The following is an 8,152-nucleotide window of genomic DNA, read 5'->3' on the forward strand; positions in this document are numbered from 1 at the left end:
CCAACTCACGAACGTTAGAGGTAAAATTGTTCTTGGCTGCTAACATTAAGGACAAAATTGCATCATTTTAAATGTTAGAGGTAAAATTGCTCCTGACTGTAAACGTTAGGAGTATTTTTACACCTTATTCCTATTGTATCTATACATAATTTTGGAGTTTTATATATTAATTCCTTTAAACATACAATAATTATCCATGTTTTTTCTATAAAAAAATTAATTCATTATTATTTTCTTTTGTCATAACTGTAACATTTAAAAAAATTCATGAATAATATTTTAATGGTTTTTATAATAATTTGTTTTTTTATTGAAGTTATATTTATTACTTATTTAATGAATTATTTTGCAATGTTAATATAATAAATTATTTTTAATAAATATTATATTCATTCGGATTCCGTTAATTAAAAAACCAAACATTTTCAAAAGGAATTAGATTTCGATTCCAGATTGAACCATACAAAATAAATAAAATAATTCTGATTTTCCCACATTCTGATTCTAATTACGACCAGTATGAATACAAACCAAAACATATAAAGGGAAATCCCAAATAAGGATTTTTATATGTGAAAGAGAAATAGCCGAGTCAACCAGATTATGTGCAACTATATTCGATTGGCGCCTTAATGAATAAAATCAACCTGTGAGAATGATTTTATCTTTTAAAAAATATCAATAAAAATCGCTCCCATCCAATTGTGAAAAGTTTCTTCTTTGCAAAGAAGACAGATAACAAATGGAGAATCTAATGTAATCTGAACTGAATAAAACTCATCTTCACGAACAATATGAATTGATGATAGAATTGCCAATCATTCCACATGCAAGGCAACATAACCACACTCAAAGATCCTCCACCCGAAAGAGCTACATAACCTGCAGAAGCACGAATAACTAAACCAAAAGCACCCTTATTAGACCTGCAAGAGTAAGATACGTCACAATTAAGTTTATATTGATGTATCAGCGATGGAGACCAGTGGACCGATACAGCCATATCTTGTCCAGAAAAAATTTGATCAACACATGTACCGTTCTCAAGACCAGACAATACATACGCCACTGTCTGTTTCGGTCCTTTCCAATGCCGACCATGACAAACCTGATTTCGCTCATACCATATCATCCAAATCAAACCATAGAAATACGACAATTCTTATCGTGATAATATACTAAAAACCGTCGAAAATCAGTCATGACAATCAATCTCAGATACTTTATGAACCTTCACAAACATATTAGCAGTTTTCCAATATAGCTTAGTAATTCGACATAATTTAAACAAATGAGTTAGAGACTCCTCTAACCAGCCACAAAATACACATCTAGCACATAAAACAATTATCTTTTTTTTTTTGAAAGATTATGATAATTTGGTAAAATGTTTTTCACCGCACACGAAACTGTATGTTACATTCCATAGAAACCTCGAGAACATTTGATGCACAATTGAAGAGGAACTTACAAATTGAGATATCTGTAAAGAACGAACAACAATCTTATAGCCCAGTTTTACCAAATAATCACACATTCGAGAATGTAACCAGAATAAAGAGTCATTTACATTCATTCTTTTTAAAGAGATACATAGAATGACCTCTACTACATCAGATGTAAAGAAGAAATTGATTAAATCCTTTTTCCAACACAAAGAGTTAAAAATCAATCAAACAAGAAACTCATTCCGAATGAAGATCATTGAGAAGAAGTAAAGGTCGATTACAAGGAATATCAGGAATCCAACGAGGTCGCATAATATTAATTAATCGACCTCCCCAATTCTCAGCTTCCATCAATAATGACTTCTCTTGCTTTCAGCAGGTTACGCAACATGACTAGCAATAACTCACCTTAGCTTCCAATAAACCCTGGAGTTGATAATATCTATGTTTAAAAACCAAAGAGCATAGTGAATTAATTTATTCCAACTAACCCAATGAATTCGTTTAGAATTAAAATCATGGTTCCACTAGAAACAAAAAGTTCTTATTTTTCTTTTGAGAATTAACTCCCAATTCGGAACTGACCCTCGTATGCAAGTTCGAGAGACCGGATCATCGTCATCACATACAACCTTTGATCGTGAACTTGTACTATGGTTAGGTACGAATGAATCGCCAACAAAAATGTTTCAATTCTTTTCATTAGAGGTTGTTAGATTTTGCTTTTATCATTGTCTAATAGAGTCTTGGGATTGGTTTTCTATTACCAATCCTAAATTTTCTGTGTAATTAAAATTATTCTTTTAAATCCGCGTTTATTAGTTTTCCTTCGAGATAGACCGAAAAGCTATTGATTTGGTTATTCCATAGCGAATTAGTATTAAATTAAAATTAAAATTCTGTAAAATATTTAGATGATTATGAAGTGAAACTGTAACCACCGTCTCGGATCACATTGAAAACACATAGGAAACCAAGCACTTGTCATAATTAAGTAGGGGTGGGCAAAAAACCGATCAAACCGGTAATCTGAACCGAAAATTGGTAATCCGAACCAAAAAAAGTGGTTAACCAAACTGGTGGTTTTCTGAATGGTTAAAAAGATAGATAGGTATCGGTTTCGGTTTCGGATTAGAGTGTTGAAAAATTGCGGTTAACGGTTAACCGAACCGTTTAATAAATATAAATTTTAAAAAATTAATATATTATATAACATATATTATATAACACAGAGTATATTATAAGATAAAAAAAAAGTTTTTAACATAGATTAACATATATTAATATACTGTTTCTTCTCCCAGGAAAAGGGTACATCTCCATTTGAGTGCTTAATTTTATTCATGATTACTTAGTACTAATTAATCATGTGTCTCTCTCTCTATCTGTATATATATATATATATGGGTGAGATTCAGTGTGACAAGGAGTTAGGGTGTGACAATGAGCTTATTGTGTGACATAACAAAACTACGTAGTTTGGATGATAATTAAAAAGGACAATGTGGCAAATTTGTAAATAAAATGAAAGAGATGATAGAGAAAATTGTTTTATTTTTTTTCTTTAAAATACATTTTCCCGACATCTCTAACATCGTTTTTCGAAAATTTTTATACTATTAGACTCGTCTAAATTAGACGGTCATTTTAAGATCCCTGAAGCTCAAGTAAAAAAATTTCCAGTGAACGGAATCCGGGTGGGCGTTTTTTGGCGAGAAAAAAGTGCCCAAAAAATTCTCAAAACATTCCAGAAAATGTAAAACATTATTCTAAGAAACTTTAATTCTTGGGTCGAAGCGGAATTTCTTACGGTTAAGTCCCAATAAAATTTTTTCCTTAATTTTATCCATTTTACATGCTTCAACAATTTGTTGGGTCAAAACTGTAAGAAATCTCGCTTTGAGCCAAGAATTAAAGTTTCTTAAAATGATGTTTTACATGTTTTAAATTTTTTTGATAATTTTCTGGGCACGTTTTTTATCCTACTTACATTGTTCCAAATCAGTGTACCATTTATTCCAACATAATACTTATATTGTTCCAACAGAAAATTATTTTATTTATTTTCTTTAAAATACATTTTCCCGACATTTCTAACCTTGTTTTTCAAAAAATTTTATACTATTAGACTCGTCTAAATTAGACGGCCGTTTTAAGATCCCTAAAGCTCAAGTAAAAAAAATTCCGGTGAACGGAATCCGGGTGAGTGTTTTCTGGCGAGAAACAAGTGTCCAGAAAATTCTCAAAAAATTCCAGAAAATGTAAAATATTATTATAAGAAACTTTAATTCTTGGGTCGAAATGGGATTTCTTACGATTTAGTCCCAATAAAACTTGTTCCTTAATTTTATCCATTTTACATGCTTCAACAATTTATTATGTCAAAACTATCAGGAATCTCGCTTTGAGCCAAGAATTAAAGTTTCTTAAAATGATGTTTTACATGTTTTGGATTTTTTTATAATTTTATGGGCACGTTTTTTATCCTACTTACATTGTTCCAAATCAGTGTACCATTTGTTACAACATAATACTTATATTGTCCCAACAGAAAAATGTTTTATTTCTTTTCTTTAAAATACATTTTTCTGACATTTCTAATCTCGTTTTTCGAAAAAATTTATACTATTAGACTCGTCTAAATTAGACGGTCATTTTAAGATCCCTGAAATTCAAGTAAAAAAAATTCCGGTGAACGGAATCCGGGTGGGCGTTTTCTGGTGAGAAAAAATTGCCCAGAAAATTCTCAAAACATTCCAGTAAATGTAAAACATTATTCTAAGAAACTTTAATTCTTGAATCGAAACAATATTTCTTACGGTTTTGACCCAGTAAATTGTTGAAGGATGTAAAATGGATAAAATTAAAGAAAATGTTTTATTGAGATTAAAATGTAAGAAATCCTACTTTGACTCAAGAATTAAAGTTTATCCAAATAATGTTTTACATTTTCTGGAATTTTTTGAGAATTTTCTGGGTACTTTCGGTTTTTTTTATCGGAAAACGCTTATCTAACCGCCGGATCCGTTGATTTGGGACTAAACCGTAAGGAATCTCACTTTGAGTCAAGAATTAAAGTTTCTCAGAATAATGTTTTATATTTTTTAAATATTTTTTGAGAAATTTTTGGATATTTTTTTCTCACAGAAAAACAGATCGCCGGATTCTGTTCACCGGAAATTATTTTACCCGAGCTTCTGGGATCTTAAAATGACGGTCTAATTAAGACGAGTCCAACGGTATAAAATTTTTTGAAAAACGAGGTTGGAAAAGTTAGAAAAATGCATTTTAAAGAAAAAAAGTAAAACAATTTTCCTTTTTCTTTTATTTATAAATTTGCCATCTTCCCCTAGTTAATTACACAATTGGTCCTTGTCATACCATAAGAGATGTGTCACACCTGATCTCTCCTATATATATAGGGGTGAGATCTAGCGTGACAAGGGCTTAAATTGTGACAATGAGCTTATTGTGTGACATAACAAAATTATGTAGTTTTGATGATAATTAAAAAGGGCAAGATGGCAAATTGGTAAATAAAATGAAAGAGAGGATAGAGAAAATTCTTTTATTTCTTTTCTTTAAAATACATTTTCCCGACATCTCTAACATCGTTTTTCGAAAATTTTATACTATTAGACTCCTCTAAATTAGACGGTTATTTTAAGATCCCTGAAGCTCAAGTAAAAAAATTTCCGGTGAACGGAATCCGGGTGGGCGTTTTCTGGCGAGAAAAAAAGTGTCCTGAAAATTCTCAAAAAATTTCAGAAAATGTAAAACATTATTCTAAGAAACTTTAATTCTTGGGTCGAAACAGGATTTCTTACGGTTTAGTCCCAATAAAAATTTTTCCTTAATTTTATCCATTTTACATGCTTCAACAATTTGTTGGGACTATACCGTAAGAAATCCCGCTTCTACCCAAGAATTAAAGTTTCTTAGAATAATGTTTTACATTTTTTGGAATTTTTTGAGAATTTTTTGGGCACTTTATTTCTCGCCAGAAAACGCTCACCCGGATTCCGTTCACCGGAATTTTTTTTTACTTGAGCTTCAAGGATCTTAAAATGACCGTCTAATTTAGACGAGTCTAATAGTATAAAAATTTTCGAAAAACAATGTTAGAAATATCGGGAAAATGTATTTTAAAAAAAAGAAATAAAACATTTTTCTGTTGGAACAATGCAAGTATTATGTTGGAACAAATGGTACACTGATTTGGAACAATGTAAGTAGGACAAAAAACGTACCCAGAAAATTATCAAAAAATTCGAAAACATGTAAAACATCATTTTAAGAAACTTTAATTCTTGGCTCAAAGCGAAATTCCTTACAGTTTTAACCCAATAAATTGTTGAAGCGTGTAAAATGGATAAAATTAAGGAACAAGTTTTATTGGGACTAAACCGTAAGAAATCCCACTTCGACCCAAGAATAAAAGTTTCTTAGAATAATATTTTACATTTTTTGGAATTTTTTTAGAATTTTCTGCGCACTTTTTTTTGCCAGAAAACGCCTACTCGGATTCCGTTCACCGGAATTTTTTTTACTTCAGCTTCAGGGATCTTAAAATGACTGTCTAATTTAGACGAGTCTAATAGTATAAAAATTTTCGAAAAACGAGGTTAGAAATGTCAGAAAAATATATTTTAAAGAAAAGAAATAAAACAATTTTCTGTTGGAACAATATAAGTATTATGTTGGAACAAATGGTACATTGATTTGGAACAACGTAAATAGGACAAAAAAATGTATCCAGAAAATTATCAAAAAATTTCAAAACATGTAAAACATTATTTTAAGAAACTTTAATTCTTGGCTCAAAGCGAGATTCCTTACAATTTTTACCCAACAAATTGTTGAAGCATGTAAAATGGATAAAATTAAGGAAAAAGTTTTATTGAGACTAAACCATAAGAAATCTCGTTTCGACTCAAGAATTAAAGTTTCTTAGAATAATGTTTTACATGTTCTGAAATTTTTTGAGAATTTTCTGGACACTTTTTTGCTTGCCGGAAAACGCCCACCCGAATTCCGTTCACCGGAATTTTTTTTACTTGAGCTTCATGGATCTTAAAATGACCGTTTAATTAAGAAGAGTCCAACGGTATAAAATTTTTTGAAAAACGAGGTTGGAAAAGTCGGGAAAATGCATTTTAAAAAAAAAATAAAACAATTTTCTCTTTCCTTTTATTTACAAATTTGCCATCTCCTTTTGGTTAATTACAAAATTGGCCCTTGTCACACAACCTGATCTCTCATATATATATATATATATATATATATGGGAGGGATCAAGTGAGAACCCCCCTAGGTTAGAACCACCCAAAACTACGTAGTTTTGAGTGTAAAATTTAATAAAAAAAACACTGATATTGCTGGGGTTTGAACTCTGGCCTCCTCACTTATACTACACACTGCTTATCACTAAGCCAATTACTTCCCTTGTGTATTGTGCCGCGCGCTGAATAATATACCAATGCCCTTGTAGCTTCTATTGTTTAATATTTGATGCACTTATTAATATTGATTAAATTCGCATAATAATTATTAATAGAAAAAAACAAATATGCATAATAATTAATTATTAATAGAAAAAAAACCAAGAACATGCTCTAATTTCTTATTTATTTAATTCCTCTATATTTTTGTAATTTATGTTTTAAATTGTTAAGGACGATGTTCTAAATATTGTTACATATGTTCTAAACTTTATAATTTGTGTTCTAAAAATTAAGATAATGTTTTAAAAAAATAGTAAATATATGGGCCATTTTTTTGTTCAAAAAAAAACCCACATTCTAAATAACATAACATATGTTCTAAAGTTTATAGTTTGTGTTCCAAAAATTAAGTATAATTTTCTAAAAAAAGCAGTAGATATCTGGATCGTTTTTTCACTTGTTCTATAATATAATTTATAACTCATGTTCGAAAAAACATAACACGTGTTCTAAAAAACATAACGTATGTTCTAAAAATATGTCGTACGTTCTAACTTCATAGTTCGTGTTTTAAAAGTTAAAATATATGTTATAACGTATGTTTTAAAAAATATATAGTTTGTGTTCTAAAAATTAAGTATAACGTTCTAAAAAATCAGTAGATATCTGGATCGTTTTTTCATTTGTTCTATAATATAATTTATAACTCATGTTCGAAAAAACATAACACATGTTCTAAAAAACATAACGTATGTTCTAAAAAATATGTCGTACGTTCTAAACTTCATAGTTCGTGTTTTAAAAGTTAAAATATATGTTCTAACGTATGTTTAAAAAAATATATTTTCTTATATAACATAAATTACAAAAATATAAAGGAATTAAATAAATAAGAAATTGGAGCATGTTTTTGGATTTTTTTCTATTAATAATTCATTATTATGGACATTTTCTTTCTATTAATAATTCATTATTATGTAAATTTCTTTTTTTTCTATTAATAATTTATTATTATGCACATTTAAGCATGTCTTTACCTTCCCCTTTCACCCTCATTGGTTGGCTCAGGTCGAGACATTTCTCTCAATATTAATAAGTGCATGCATCAAATATTAAACAATAGAAGCTACAAGGGCATTGGTATATTAAGTAGTGCGCAACATAATATATAAGAAAAGCAAATGGCTCAGTGGTAAGGAGTGTGAAGTGTAAGTGAGGAGGCCAGGGTTCAAACCCCAGCAGCATCAGCGTTTTTTATTT

The sequence above is a fragment of the Euphorbia lathyris genome, chromosome 1 (assembly GCF_963576675.1).
Source record: "Euphorbia lathyris chromosome 1, ddEupLath1.1, whole genome shotgun sequence".
Lineage (NCBI taxonomy): Eukaryota > Viridiplantae > Streptophyta > Magnoliopsida > Malpighiales > Euphorbiaceae > Euphorbia > Euphorbia lathyris.